This window comes from Ictidomys tridecemlineatus, chromosome 6 (assembly GCF_052094955.1).
Source record: "Ictidomys tridecemlineatus isolate mIctTri1 chromosome 6, mIctTri1.hap1, whole genome shotgun sequence".
Taxonomy (NCBI): Eukaryota; Metazoa; Chordata; class Mammalia; order Rodentia; family Sciuridae; genus Ictidomys; species Ictidomys tridecemlineatus.
This window is the reverse complement of record NC_135482.1, coordinates 115,274,822-115,292,376: the sequence shown is the minus strand read 5'-3', so window position 1 is coordinate 115,292,376 and position 17,555 is coordinate 115,274,822.

Sequence of the window (17,555 nt, the reverse complement as noted above, 5' to 3'; positions counted from 1 at the left end):
TTTCTGACTGTTGTGTGTTTGGGCAGGAGAACTGTAAAGGCTCATTTTTTGCTTTAATATTTTAAATCCCTATCACAGCCATATTCTATTCTGGTGGGAAGCTCAGAAAAGAAAGGGAAACGGATTTCACAATGACAATGAACATTTCCATTATGATGAGAAATGATATAATCAAATTATTACTATCGATTTACTTCTTTTAGAGACTATGAACCATTGTGTTGCCTTCCAATTGTCTATTCTATTCATATGCTTTCTTTCTTATATTATCAATAGATTGTTATTTCATAAGCCTTAGCTACATTTTATGGATTATCTTTATGGCATCTAAAAAGCTTGGCTTCCAATAATAATGCCATATATCTCACAATGTGTATTTGTGAAGATACAATGCTAAAGGCATATGCTAACATATCAAAATACTATGAATACTCACACAAACTGCTGGGACTAGCTTTAACTTCCCCTGTACCTTTTCTTGTCTCAATTATTTATGGCTAGTTCAGGACATCTTTATTTCTACCATCTGCTTAGTATCCCAGTTCAGAGCTGAGCTTATTTTAATTAGAGTTGTCATAGGTGATTCACTAGTTGCTCAAACGGTTGAAAAGTGATGCCTATGCTAGACTATAACAGATTCCTCCAACTTTGACTCTCTCTGACTGTTTAATTTGTCTCTGCTTTTTAAAAATAGAATATATTACTTTATTAAACATAAATGTGAGTCTAATTCCATTCTTGGCAATATAAATACTCTCTCCTTTCCGCTGGATTACAATCATTATGATATAAATTGTTCAAAATGAGTAATGCTAAATAGCTATTCTTTTCCAACAATTTAAAGTGGTAGATATTGCTGAGTACAAAGTGAAGCATGTAAGATTTTCCTCAAAGGACATTCAAATTCAACATTTAGTACATTCAAATGTCCACAACCTGAGAGTTATAATCTTTATATTAAATTTATGTATACTTTTTATCATTTTAATTAAACTATTTTAACAAGACAGTGCTTAAAAACAAGAGCAGTATTTATGATATAGAAATCGTTAAAAATTATTGGTTATAATATTAAAGTAGTTAGACCATTAAAAAAAAAAAAAGTAGTGCTACAACATTTGTTTTAGGTAACGGTGTCAGCTGCAACCCAGAAAACACAATTTGACCTCTGATGTTTCTCTTTTGAAAAATCAGGATGAAATGTATATGACATTAAATTAACCCCTTTAGAGCAAACCATTCATTTATCTTTAATTCTTACTAAATTGTTCTATAAGAATTAGCTTTAAAATATTCCATCACCTACAAATGGATCTGCATGCATGCCCTTTAAACATGTTATCATGCTTACCTCCCACCAGACCCTTGAAATTACTGATGTTATTTATTTCTCTACAGATTTACCTACTTAGGACATTTTATATATATATATATATATATATATATATATATATATATATATATATATATATGATAGATAGATAGATAGATAATATATTATATCATCTGCTAAGCTGCTTTACATTGCTGTGACCAAAATACCTGACAAGAACAGCTTAGGGGGAAAAATGATTTTGGTTTTCACAGTTTAAGAGGTTCAGTTCATGTTCAGTCAGCTCCACTGGTCTGGGGCCAAGATGAGGAAAAATATCAAGGTAGAAGGGCATGGCAGAGAAGAGCTACTCCTATCATGGAAGCCAGGAAGTACAAAATGCACAGGGAAGGGACCCCAGGGCAAGTGAATTTTCCAGGATCTACCTCCTTCAGCCATATACCATCTGCCTACAGTTACCATTTCAGTTAGTCTATTCAAACTAGGACGAACTATTTATATTACACATCTCATAATTTCAATATTTAAACTCAGAATATTTCTGCATTAATACAGTAGCTTTTGGGGGACATCTCATTTCCAAGCCATAACACTTTTGAGTCTAAATACTTAGAAACTATTTTGAAGTTCGTCCACAACCACATTGTAACACATTGTAGTACTTTATTCTTTTTTTGTAGATGAGTAATATTCCATTGTTTGGATATCATGTTTAGTTTACCCACTCATCTATTAATGGATATTTGAATGTTTCCACCTTTAGGTAATTGTGTAGAGTGTGATTACAAATATTTGTATAAAAATTGTATCTAAATACCTCTTTTCAATCATTTTGCATACTTTGCTAAGGGTAGAATTGATGAATAATATAGTAACTATGCTTATTTATATTAGAAAGTATATTTTTAAATAATAATTCATTTATAAAACACATTATAATTCAGAAGCTATCTTTAAACGTGTTGCCTCATTTGCTCATCAAAAACATCAAGGAACAAGTATAATTACTTACGTTTTATAGAAGTAAAACATGAGTAATTATATTCTCATATATATGAGTAATTATGTTATAGGTGTAGAAGCTAATACCTAATTAAATTAATCAAGTTCTCAGTATTATTTCATAGTTTTAATAAAAATTTCTTTTTTGTACTGGAGATTAAACCCAGAGAAAATCTACTATTGAGCTACATCCCCAGCCTTTTCTTTTCTTTTCTTTTTTTTTTTTTTTTTTGTGTGTGTGTGGCACAGTCTTGCTAAGTCAAGGAGGCTGGCCCCAAACTTATAATTCTCCTGCATCAGTCTCCTGAATAGCTGAGATTATAGGCATGTGCCACCACACCAGGTTCAAGAAGATTATTTCTAATATCTACTCTGAACCTGAAATTCTATTATTCTAAAGTTTGAGGAGATCCACATGGTAGATTTTACTTATATTTTTGTTTTCAAGGCACTGAGCAGCATCTTCAAGTTCCCTTATTATGACTCCATCTCTCCATGCCTGGTTAGTGTTTCTTATAACCTGGAAAAGAAAGAAAACTTTAGTTTATGTATTAGAACACCGATGACTCTCTCATACCTTTGAAGACATTTCCATTTTGTGAATCTTATTCACTCTTGCCAGTAACTTAATATAGATTTCTGCCTATTTTTTTCCCTTGGCTAAATTTCAATCCTGTAAATAGCTATAAAAATTCTGGTTTAACTATTTGATGAAATAAAAGAAAAATTTGGACTGGCTCAGATTATTAAAATGATAAGAACTGGGTATGGATATTTTGATGGAATATTAAAATGTAAAAACCCCTTTCAATGCAAGATTTATAATCAACTACTGTTAGAGTTGTGGGTATGAAAAAGAATGAGGATATAACATGAGTGACATAGAAACATGAATGAATGGAAAAGGCAAAAAGACACAGTATTGTTTGAATTCCTTTAGTTGGCATAGTTTCTGTGCTTCTTGGTTTTTAGCCCAGGTTATTTTTTGCTCTAACTTAATTTTTGGTCCATCTCCCTGCTAAACAGTTCCCATTTCAGTTCCCCCCTGAGCCTTTAAAGGAGATTAAAAGTAGCAGTTAAAGCTGGTTATGCTCAATAGTCAAGGCGAATTTTGTTTACAAGATGCTCCCTGTTACAGTGTTTGCATTGTCTAAATGACAGGCAATAAAATCTATCATCTGGAAACCTCCCCTTGTTGTAAATGAGCAAATGATTTTAATCAGTATCTTCTGCTGAACAGTCTTTCAAGGGCCGTCCAGTTTTAACATTTCAAAATCTATCTGAAATCAATGTGAAAATATTTATTGAATTAATTATCACATACCCAGAACTCTGCTAAGCTCTATAATAGATACAGAAGTAGTATGAAAGGGCCCAGCCTGTGAGAATTTTGCATCAATTTCTGTGACACATTAATTTAATTTTTTAAATGAAGAAAACATTATTATGGTGCTACATATAAATATGGGATCCAACTTAGAGAAAATAATTAGAACTAGTATCTTCTGGTAGAGCTTCAAGGGAGAGCTCAAATTATGCCTCAAAATATTTTGAAAATGTGAGATAATAGGGAGATGAAAGGGAAAATGATAATGACAATTTGGATTACAAAGAAAGAGTTGACTAAAGATTCATAGGAGATGGTAGTTTGAAATAAAAAAATGGATAGGAATGTAAGAAATACATTTTTAAAAGGCCTCTCAAACTTTACAAAGTGATTAACTCATTGAGGAAGTGATTGTGAATTGACTTAATGAATTGAGAAATACATGTGATTGATTTCCTGTACTAGAGATGTATATATAGTTACAAAACAGTCCTGAGAGATAGCCAATAAGCATGGAGATAATTTTCTATATTCTACTAAAGGAGATATGAGAATGTAAATGAGGCAGTGGGCCTGGAGTGGAATAGAAAGAAGAGGAAAAATATTGCTACATGTAATCTGTGTGATAATCTTCTTAGCCCTTTTTCATTGTTTGTTACATTAAATAGTTTTCATAAGTATGTATTTTTCAATATAAGACAGGAGTAAATTGAGAGGTCTATGATTTATACAAGTGGGACACAAAAGTGAGATTTTTATCTAGATTGATTTTATTCCAAAGTATTATTTCCTTTGGCTCTTGCTGAATTTTACAGGAGAAGCAAAATATAAAGTGAAGCTTTCACACTAAGGTAATCCCAAAGTTTCTCATTATAAATTGTAGCCTCCTATCTAACTGAAATGGGAACCATATGTCATTCATATATCTCACAAATACTGGTAATAATTAAATCCTAGTAATTGCATGTTAGCTTTGAAGTCAGTAACAGCATTTAGATGATCATGTTCTCCAACCTCTTAACGTGATGAAGGTCTCCAATCTCTTCGTGTTGCTTCTTGCTTTTGTTATCTGGTGACAAATACATCATTTTTCCACCAGATAGAATAAATATCAATGCCACACTGTCCTCAGCACTTCTCCCAGCCCTCCCAAATTCTATATATTTGCATAGATACCAGCTTTGAAATATTTTCAGTGAGTATTCAAACTTCAAATATAAAAGGTACAAACCCTGTCTGATTTTTATAGAGGAAGAAATCTTGAATTCTTTGATATCACTATCTTCTTTTTCAAAATCTCAAATATTCTGTTTCTACTTATAGTCATCTCTCCTTCTCTTCAGTATTCTCTCCTCATCTTTTTCTCAGCTAGTTTTCGAAGACTTTTTCCTCCACATCAGCTTTCCTCCTGATTCTCTGTGCATATAACTATAAAAATAAACATCTCTAATCTGAAAATCCAAAACTGAAATGCTCCAAGTGCTCACATGTTTCATAAGTGTAAAATTCTCCATTTGGCCTCATATAACCAAATGTAGTCAAACCACAGGGCAGCTAAAAATATTGTGTAAAATCACTGTCAGTCTATGTCTATAAGGAGTATATGAACCATAAATAAATTTCAAGTTTACACTTAGTTCTCATCCCCAAGATTTTTCATTAAGTATATGCAGATGTTTTAAAATTTAAAAAAATCCTGAAATCTAAGACAATTCTGGTTCCAAGCATTTTGTATAAAGAATAATCAATCTTTACTATAGTTTAATAGCAGTATCAGTGATTTTTTAAAACAATTTCTGGTCTCAGAGCACTTGTACATGCTTGTCTTTTTCTTTAACAACTTAAAACATCTCTTTGAATGAAGGTAATGAGCAAATGTCAAATGCCTTCTAATGTAATTTGAGATTAAATCAGGAAAAAAAATCCTTCTAACTGTATTGAACACCATTTTAAAAAATTGCTAGTTTAATTAATTTTAGTTTTCTTCAATTTATTTTTTTCTCTTGAAAGCCTGTCTTTTGTATTACACTCTTCTGATAGAGTCCGGCAATGGGAAAAAAAAAAAAAAAGCAGAAAAAGATGCTAAATAGGACCCAATAGGATCTCCCCATTGTTGAAATAGTTTGCTTTCAAGAATCAATACCAAAAATGTTCTTGTGAGAACCTTGTGTTTTAGCTGTCATGAAAGATGTTTTTATCTCCATTTTATATTCTGTTCAGTATTTTTTTTAAAGCTGTTTTAGTTGAAAGCTTGATGGTCTAATAAAGTTACTTGTGATATAAAATATGAGTATACAACTGCAGAAAAACTTATTTTATAGAAAAGCATTTTGAAAAGATATAAATTATTTAAATGAATGTAGGGATTCTAGAAGAAATGAGGGCTTTTAATTGGATATTTAAATAATACTTCATATATTTTGATCTTCAAAGTTTAGTATCTATAAGAATATTAGTACTTCCTTTCAAATTTTAATAAAATTGTTATAAGTTACAGTCATAGACTCTCAAAATCCAGAAAAGCATTAAAATTGAGATAGAATATTTTGCAAATGAATTTCAGTGTAATCTTGTAAGGCACTGCTAGTAAGAATGATGCCATTTAAGAATCCTCATAACTTCAATAAAAATTAGCAGAGAAAGTGAAAGACTTTTCAGTCTCACACTTTATTTAGGTCTCAATATTCCCATGTTAAACAGAAACAAAAACTTGAATGGACCTTGAGTGAGATACAATAAAAAACGCAGAAAAATATGATCCTCCAATGATTGTCTCCACACAGACACACCAAGTTGAACAGATATTGATGCACCAGACTATATTCATAGAAATTAAGAAAGTCAAGTGAAGGACAATGATGCCTTTTTTTTAGCATAAAAATAAGAAAAAATACATTTAAAATGGCAGGGAAGAAACAGTTCCCATATCACTCTAGCCCATCATATAGAAGGAATCCTTCTAATTCAAGGAGGAAGAAAGAATTAAGTGTAGGCCTTAGACTTTACAGCCAGTACCAGGTGCATAGCAGTGAAGCTTTATGCAGGGCAGAGCTCCAGAATCCCTTCTGACAGGCCAACATCTGTGGGTTAAGCTGTTGGAATGAGCAGCAAGGATACTCTCCAGCACTGCCACTCAAGCCCCTCACAGCAGATTGGAGAGCAAGACTTCACTTTTTGAGGGGCAGGAGAAAAAAGCTAGCAGAGGACTATCTTGGAGCTCAATGCCAAGGCTGATGCAGTGAGACCCAGCACACAGTAGAAACAGACATTCCCTTACTCAGGCAAGAGCTCACAGATGGAGACTTTAATCTGCCCAAGCATCAAAGTGGGGAGAAAGGAAAACCAGCAGATTTCTTCACAGGTAAATTTCTCTTGCTGTATCTATAGACAAAAATTTTATCAACACAACAAAATGCATCATATTTTTAAAGACAACTCAAGGATATACTATTAAATATAAATATAATTTAACTAATTTATTTGAACTAATTTGTTTTTTAATCACCTAAGGAATACTTTCTCTAGTTGTCTTATCAATTTAATTTGGTTCATAACATTTTCCCATAGAATAAGCCTGCATTTCCCTTCCCAACATACTTGTTTCTTTCTCACTTGAAGGAGAAGTCAGCAAATTATTGAATTTATGCCTGTTTTTTTTTTTTTTAACCAGAGCCTGCCAGAATCCTTGAACAAACTTGAGGCTATGAGGCCCTGGGTTCAATCCCCAGAAAACACACACACACACACACACATACACACACACACACACACACACACACGTGAATATTCTCACAGTTCTAAAAACTAAATATGAATTAGGAAATATTTTTGATCTGTAGATGAAAACTGTATTTGGAAATTATATTTGATTTTATGATCACTCTACTCGCATGTACCCATATATAATCTTTTCAACATTCTTGGGTGTTTTAAAATTAAGAATGTGTTCTAAGCCTTGAGTGTTAACATAGTTTCAACATATTTCAAAGGCCAGTTCCAACAAACACAGAACTCCTGAGGACCACTTGCTGCTAAACTTGAAACCAACCAAATTTCTTAGGTTTGCGAAATTGAATGAAAGAAGTACCACTGAGCTGAATGCCTGTCAAGAGCAAGGGCTCCACGAGAATTAAACCAATTCACAGTTGTACTTGGACCAGCACATTCAGAGGGTCAAAGAAACCAAAATGGAAAGCTTTTAAAACACATGCTGTTCATGTGTTTTTCTATTAAGCCAAATTCCATCTCTGTTTTTAAAATTCAAGTCCAAATGTATCTTTAGAACCAGAGATGAAAGTTTCTGTTTTATCCTTTCTCATACTAAGTTGGCTTTTCATAACAGAGTCCATTTAAAAATTTAAACTGTGTCGAGTTACTAACATGATTCTTTTTGCTGTACTGACGGGTCATTTCAACCATCTGGTTATAGCCTCTGTTTTACTGTACCATGGGCAACTTTATGCCTTTTCCTGTAAGCCTTGCTGCTCTTTTGCTTGTTTTTTTATTTCAGTGAAATAAAGAAAGTTAAAAGTAAAAAAAAAAAAAGAAATGATGAATAGCTTATATTTCACACAAAGAAGAGAGAATAGGTTAAAAAAAAAAGACCAGCTGTGAAAATTCTTTAATCTTGCAAAAGAGGCATTTAAATTAGTAACAAGGAAGACAGGCTAGTAAGAGAAGGGTCCAAGGATTAACCAAAGTGATTAAACCAAAGAAGAACTAGAATTAGGTTATTCTTCAGCCCTAAGATTCCATAAGTCTCCTCAGTGCAGATGAGTGAAGAACAGATTATGATCCATTCTATCATTCAACAGCTTTCTATTTCCCATGTATCTTTTTTTTTTTGCAGGTATGAATATATTACAATGCATTCCAATTTTATATAACTATAATGTACCAATTAAAAATAATTAAAGAGAAAACAATTGGGGAGGTTGGAGGGAAGGGAAACAGCAAAAACTGAGAATTGAGATGGAATAAACTATATTATATGCATTTATGAATATCAAAATAAAACCCACTTTTATGTACAACTATAATGCACTAATACATTTTTTAAAAAAAGAAATTAAGACAGTGAAATATTTGGTTGATCCAAAAGGGTACTGAGAATTTATAATAGTGAAATTCTTCAAAAGAAATTAGTTTTTCAGTACTTGGTTACTTGGCAAGAATAAATAAACAACTTGATACAAAAAAGTAAAAGGGCAATTAATATTTCCTTGCCATTATAAGATTTTCTAACTGTAGTTTCATCTATTCCTAAGCAATTATGAAAGTAGGTGGGAAGCAATTAGTTTTACTAAGGCATGTATTTGATCCTCTAGTAAGGTGGCTATGTAGAAGAATCACTGAAGGAATATGTCTAGTAGGCCTCCTGGCATCCAGAATCAACTCAACAATGACTTGCTATATTCTACTCCTTTGTCCTGGCACAGTAAGAATTTGGAGGAAATTATTTAAAACTGTTAGGATACTTTATATATCCCTCTCACTCCGAGTGTTTACTGTAAACTTAAAACTCCTGGATTCACTGTTTTACTATAATCTATAAGTTTTATCTAACGACATTCATTCTCTGTGCCTTATGTTACCTACACAATATTGTTCATTATTACATCATTATTGCTCAAAGGCAGAACTTCATTGGGTCAAATAAGAAAACCACAACCCTGTGTGGAAAATTCTCATGCCAAGAAAGTATCTACTTTCATACTTTTCTTCTATGCATCAGTGTCAAGAAATCTTTGCTAATTCACTTGATTACAATACACAAATCACTAAAGTAGAATCACAGTATTACAAGGTAAAAGAAAAGCAAGCAATGTCAATGAGAAAGCCACAGAAAATTTATTTTTTAAAAATACATATTTTAGTCTCCAATAAGAGTCTTATTTTATCAACTTTTCTAATTCAAAAGCCATCTTTGTTTTTAGAATTAAGAACTACTCAATATCTAGTGGTCATATATTAAGTGAAGTCTGACAATCAAGAATATATTGACTAACTAAACAACACGAGTGGCCAATGGAGGTTTTAAAAATAAAAGCATAAGATATGGTAGGAAACATTATTTATAAAACTAAATACAAATGTAATATTAAATGGTTATTTCTAAGTGTGGCATCTTAGATTTAAAAATTAGGGCAAATATGTCATAAGAGGGAAGGGAACTAATCAATCAAATCCAAAAGAACTCACTATTTTATAAAGTTTGAGCAACAGCCCTATGAAATAGTATTCATTTTTTACTTTTCATTAATCTCTTTAGTAACTTAATTTTTAATCCTATAATCCATCTCAAGTTTTGCAATTAAGTAAAAAAAAAGCAGATATGTACACCAAATATTTTTAAAAAACTCGCCATATATCCAGTCTGGGATCCACATCTGTAGATTCAACCAACAATAGACTGAAGATATTTTGGGGGAAATTTTCCAAAAAGCAAAACTTGAATTTCCTATGTATTTTTAAGCAGGTGTGGTTCTAGTGTGGTGTTACAACTAGTCATCATTGCTATTACAAACATAGAGTGTCCAAATATTCAACATACAAGTCACTAAATAACACAAATTGAGTAGTGTCAGCTCATCTGCCTTCTCCAGAATAGACTGTTTCAATGTTGGTCTGGGCTGAGTTGATCACCTTGTCTGTCATTGCCTTGTTCTGCCAAGCAGTTATGAGAAATTTATCTTGAAAGTTGGAGACTTTCTTATTCATCTATTTTGAGAACAAAGCACACAATGGGAACTCAAGAACCATTTTCAAAAGCAATTACCTTTTTTAGTTCAGCTCAGTTAACCAATTTTCTGCATGAGCTGGAAGATCTCACATAACTATAACCTCAGTTTCTCCATTTAACAAGTGAAGACAATGTCTACTTTATAGTAAGGGAGATGTTTTGTACAATATAAAAAAAACTTAAATTATTGAAATAGATCAGTCTAATTCTGGAAGCATAGTCTAACTTATTTATGAAAATTTTATTACTACTTCCATAGTTATTAATAGTTTCAAAATAATTTCTCTCTATAGAAAGGTATTTTGAAGACAAAATTACAATAAGTGTTTTTTTAACACTAAACAATGACTGATTATTAGAGACCAGTGATTTATGAATTATTTTATAAAACCCTGGCTTTGAGACTTTATTGGAACTCTGAAGGATACCGCTCAATTGAATTCTTCCCATGGAATCTAAGGTAGTACTGGTTAGTAAGTAAGGAAAATGAATGGATCCATTAATTCTGTCAGATGACTGGGGAACCATGTGGGTGGTGCCTGCTACCTATGACTGACACAACAGCAAATGCAATCTACCACAATGATGGTGTCACAGTAGTTTCCCATTTAGTGTATACTGTCTTATTTCAGCTTTCATAGGAGAAAAGACTTAGCCTCATGTTTAATCAGTACAGCTTTAAAACTGCAAAGAAAAAAATAGAATGATCCCTGAATAGCAGATGTCACTTTTTATCATTCCTTAGGAGAATGGAAATGATGGAGTTGATGCAATATTTCCAAGTGCTTCAGCTCTATATGAAACTTTTTGTCAGGGTGAAGGTTGATTCAGTTACAACTTAAAACAATATATAAAATAAGTAATAATTTTCATATGTACTTAACACATGTCAGAAACTATAAAACTTATTTAAACTCTGCTATATATACATATATTAATTTTTTAGTAGTAGACACAATACTTATATTTTATTTTTTATGTAGTACTGAGACTTGAACCCAGTGCCTCACACATGCTAGGCAAGCACGCTACCACTGAGCCAAAACCCTAGACCCTAAATTACATTATATTATTTAGTCATTTTTATAACATTATTTAGCCTATTGTAATGTCTATATATTACAGGTAAGGAACGAGGAATATTTTTAAGATCAAACATTTGGTTTGTAAATGGTGGTTGCAAACGTGCAGGTGGTAGTGATGTCCAAATCTCAGGTCATAACTATGACCTTGCCCTGGCCCAAAAAACACTCAGATCTAAATATAAGTTATGAAAAGACAATGCACGTGTAATCATTGAGCATTTGCTTCCTAATAACCAAAAAGTTCCTAAAAATCTTGAGATACACTAATATGCAAATGTGGATCTATAATCACCATATACTTTCCTCATTTTTTGAACTGAATTATTTGTCAGATTGATCGTTTTCTTCAGCATATTTCTTTCTTTTTTTTTTTTTTTGGTTAAACTTTCTAACAAGTTCAAATTCATGAAAACAACACAAGAGTTCTGACAGGTATCTGTTTATTTGTTCTGATTCACTGGTCTGAAGAATTCTGGATTTAAGTAGCAAAGGGGCAAATGTGAAAGGCACACTAAACCACTCACCTTATTAAAACTCATATCACTATATACTCTCAGTGGCATTTTCAGGATATAAGTGATATTATTACAAAATCACTGCCTTTAAGAATCATTATAGAAGAGAATGATAATTATTACATGTTGAGTACACCCAAAGGAAGATCAGTAATCACTGAGTTTTACTAGAGCATAGTACGTCATTTATTAAGCCAATGAAATAAAGTAGAAATATAATAAAAATAATTAATTGAAAAGAGAGAGAAATGTGGAATATCACAAACTATGTATAAATAAAAATACTGAATTCATCCATTCAGCATCTCTGACAGAAAATTTCATCTTTCCCTTTATCAGTAATTTTTATATTATAAGTAGAATGTTATACTTTGATTAATAGGAAAAAAAGCCAGGCTACTTGAACTAGTTTAATTTCACATCTGTAATTACAGTAGCTCAAGAGATTGCAAGTTCAAAGTCAACCTCAGCAACTCAGTGAGGCCGTGAGCAACTTAGCTAGACACTGTTTCAAAATAAATTTTGAAATATGCTGGGGATGCAGCTTAGTGGTTACGCACTCCTGGGTTCAATCCCTGATACCAAAAACTAGCACACAAATGCACACACACACAAAAAAAAAATTAAAAGAAAAAAATTAATGTTAAATATTTTTTATCCCATTTTTAAAGTAAAAATGTCATCAATGTGACTTAGTCACATGGAATCTTGCATAAGAAACCTTGGTTGAATATACTAAACTTATTAGAAGACCATTCATTAACTCTGATATGTTTTTATAAATAAGCGTGTTCCACATGGTGAAACTTGATGCTTAGAAAAAATACTCAATTGTGAAGTACTTAAGGAATTTAGGAGCTCAATAAGATCATTAAAATATTTTTTATATTGCCCTTCTTTATATAGGTAAGGAAACTGAGGTCTTAGAAGGTAAAATAACTTATTTAAATTAATTTACACAAAGCTTCTTGAATTTGATCTTCTAGTTCCTATGCTACCATTTTTATTTTCCCAAAGGTGATCAACAGCAAAGTTGCCATTCCAGGTTATCTAAGAAGAAACAATTCTATGAAAATAAAAATATGGGATTTATTTTTCAATTCATTGCTCAAATATCAGGACACCATTCATTGCAGATGTTAATTATATAGATGACTTTTAATAGATAAGATATTTCCAATGTATGAATATCTACCAATATAAATAAACTGTAGTAACAAACTCTAAACTAAGCTCCGATTATTGGGTCACCTACTTTTTCCTCCATACTCAACCAAAGATATAATTGTTGTTAGTTCTTAGATGTTCTTCCAGAGTGCCTCTATATAAATGAAACTATGAAATATGAAAATCAGTATATACCTTCTTTCACTCACCTCTTCTACAGAAATGGTGACAACAAATGTTGTGGACTTTAACTTTTTTCGCTTAACAATATATCTGTAGATATTTCTATTTCAGTAGGTGAAGAGCTCCCTTATTCTTTATAGAGTTACATTATGTTTATGAGCATGTAAGTAATGGCATCATGTTATTGACAACCTTTTACCAATACATTCAATGACCACAACAAAACTTTGTATGTTTCATCAACTGGTAAATGTGTATGTCCAGAATAATTTCTGAGATAAATGTAAATAAATTTGTGATTTTTTAAACCTATAGATATTGTAATAATTTATGAGATTATCTGTTTCTCAACAGGTACAAAATTAAAACTTTTGAGGATTTTCAAATCATATTTTTTTAAAAGATGAATAATCAGTTTCTATGAGCAAATATAAAGGGAAAGTAATTTCCATGGTATTTAAACAACAGAGGGCTTTATGATTTTATTTCATGAATCCTGACTGTTCAATTTTGTGGTTACACAGTCAGACATCACACACAATTTTGTCCATTCGTTGGGAGCCAAATTTTTAAAACTGAAACAAAGGAGATTACATTATTACCTATGCATGTACATTTCACCCTTAAGCAACACAATTTTAAACTGTATGAAGCCACTTACTTGCAGATTTTTGTTTTGTTTAATTTTGTTTTGGAGATTTATGAAAATTTGAAAAACTCACCAATGAAGTTCATAGAGATACCAAAACAAGTTAAAAAGTTCAGGTATATCATGAATACCCCAGAATATAGATAATAGTCTGTTTTGTTATTGATGTAAGATATACAGAAATTTATTATAAAAATTTTATCAAAACTTATTTACACACTCAAAGACTTGTACATGGCACCAAATTTGAAGTAATATAAATAAGCATGAAGATTCCCCATTAAATCATGCCTGCATCAAATTAACTCTAGTACATAAGGTAATAATATAATAATTTCACAGCCACCTCCGGTTGCTTTCCTAGTGAGCTCAAGCATTGCGTGCATCCACTTAAAACAGAAATGTGATACTAATCATTTTAACATGAATAGTTCATCTCTCCAGTAAATTATAAGTCATCTCTCACAGTTTTCACACATTTTTCACAATACGGAATATATTTTATATCCAATATATATGTTAGATATAAAATATATATATTATTTATAAATTTATTTATATATATATTATTCATAAATTCATATATATATATATTAATTGACCCTTTATGTTAGCAATAATGCTTCTAGTTAATGACAACCTATTAAAATTTGGAGAAGTAAAAGTTAGCCCTTGAATTTTTTATTTTGTTAGAGTTAGCATTGCTAGCCCTCACGTTGTTCAAGGATCAGCTGTATATAAAACCAAATTTTATATTTGCCTTTTGGATTTTTAGATAGCTCTTATATGAGCAATTGATTCCAAATATTTCCATAGATAACTATCTCCAAATTACCCAAGTGCTGGAAAGTGGTATTTAACAGTGTGTTCTGGCCCTGGTAATGATTGATTGCTTGGTCACATGTGGAAAATAATGACTACAAGTGGCTACAAGAGATCATTTGTACCATATACACATTCAGCTTCTTAGAAGCAAATTTTTATCAAAAAAGAGAAGGCAATAATTGTAGAATTTATTGTATTTAGTGCTTATAAATAAAAATGTGTTTTAGTTATTTTTATATAAAAGCATATTTTGATAGTGAAGAATCAAAAATTCTGTTCTGAGTTATTTTATGGAGCTATATCTCGTCATGGAAATATCCTGGCATGAATAAACACATCTAAAGCATCATGTCTTTCACAAGGAAACCAGTGGCCATTAGAATCTGGAGCAGATAATAGAATAAAAAATGAATTTATTTATCTTGGAGGTAGGAGAAACTCACTTGATATGACCATAATATCCAAGAACGTATATTTGAGCAGGAAACTGATAGAAGTGAAAATAATAATATTATAATGCACAGCAAAAACCCACATTGTAAATTTAGAAAAGTGTCATCAATGGGTCCTAATTTATAGTTTGATAGCTGCAAGAAGCTCCAGCATGTTATTATATGATAGAATGACTGCAAATAACAATAATGCACTGTGTTTTTCACCATACAGAATTGTTAAGTGTTTGAAGATATGGATATGTTTACATTGTGCACATATACTGACATATTGCATGCTCCCCATTAATATTTGTAATATTTATGTTTTATATATGTATTTTACATTAAAATAAATTTTATTAAAGAAAAAAAGATTATTATTGTTGGAGACTTAGAGCTTTATCATTATTATATTAAAGAAAAAACAATATTTGTCAAACTGGATAGAGCAAGGAGGATGAGATTACAGATGGACATTTTGAATATTTCAACACAGTGAGGCAGAGAGGCCTGCGCCAGCTCCAGGAGGCCTGCAAGAAGACAGGCACCCCTCCCACTCCACCACCAGGCCACTTGGATAGAGGCAACCCTACACCCACATGGAGAGCCACTCCATACTAGGGTTTCTTAGTCACCAAAGCATGGCTCCACAGCCCAACATCAGAGTACATATAACCTTGAGGATGCTGCAGCTGAGAAACTGGGATATCCCTGCTTCTATCAAGGGACAACAATAAGGACCTGGAAAGATGTCACGAAGGTCCCTGTGGATCTGGCTGCACCAGAGGTGTCTCTGTTAGGGGTGCTGACAGTTATCCTGTTGCTGAGGTAACAGGAAGTCTTCCATGGGGTGCCTTTCTCTTGTTTATTCTATTAACAGCCGACTTCTTTTCACTAGTCATATAATTTAATACCTCTATATTCTCACATCCTACATCATAAATATCTCAGACAATCCCCAGCCCCCCTTCTATCATTGGAAACTGTAATCCATTACATAAACCTATTGACTATATTTTAGAAGATAACCGAACTCATCATCTCTGATTATAACAACAAAACTGTAAATGTAAAAATAGAAGTTAAGTGATCTATAACTGCACATTGTGTACATTGAGTGCAGTGATATTAATCTCCCCCTTAAAGGTGAGGTATAGGTAATCTTTAGGGACAATATAAGAAAATAGGGCAGAATCTATAATACCTCAAATCTACACTGCCAGAGGAAGACACATAGCCATCACGAGAAAACAAGGGAGAAAAGTGCCCCAAATAAACCAAGATACTACAACAATAGAATTTATAGATAGCACAGTAGACAAAATGTCAGAGAAGGAGTTAAGAATATACAAAACAAAAATTATCTGGGAATTAAAGAAGGACCCAAGTCAGCAGATACAGGCAAAAATTTATTATCCAACAAAGAGATAAGAGAGCAAATGTAGGTAGCAAGAGATTACTTCAAAAGAGATAGTCTGGAAAAAAAAAAAAACAGAAGTCATTGAAATGAAATAAACAGTAAGCCAAATACAAAACTCAATAGAAAGCATTACAAACAGATTAGATCACTTGGAAGACAGGACCTCAGACAATAAATACAAAATATACAATCTTGACAATAAAGTTGTCCTCACAGTGAAGATGGTAAGAAACCCTGAGCAGAATATCCCAGAATTATGTGATATCATCAAAAGACCAAATTTAAGATTTAGTAGGATAGAAGAAGGTCCAGAGACACAAACCAAAGGAATGCACAATTTTTTCAATAAAATATTATCAGAAAATTTCCTAAGCTGGAAGAATGAATTGGAAAATCAAATACAAGAGGGCTATAGGACACCAAATGTACAAAATTACAGTAGGTCTACACCAAGACACATTATAATGAAAATGTGTAGCATACAGAATGAGGATAGGATTTTAAAGGTTACAAGAGAGAAAAATCAGATTACATAAAAGGGAAGACAAATTTAGATCTCAGCAGATTTTTTTAACCCAGACCCTCAAAGCTAGGAGATCCTGGAAGAAAATAGACCAAGCTCTAAAAGATAATGGATGCCTACAAAGAATCTTATATCCACCAAAATTAAGCTTCAAATTTGACAAAGAAACAAAATTTTTCCATGATAAACAAAAATAGCTAAAAGAAATTACACCAAGAAAACTTGCACTACAGAGAATATTGTTGGCAAAATATTGCACAAGTAGGAAATTAAAAACACCAATGAAAATCTGCAAAGGGAAGAACTACTATAGAAGAAAAGCTAACCAAAGGAGAAATCAAGTTACCCCC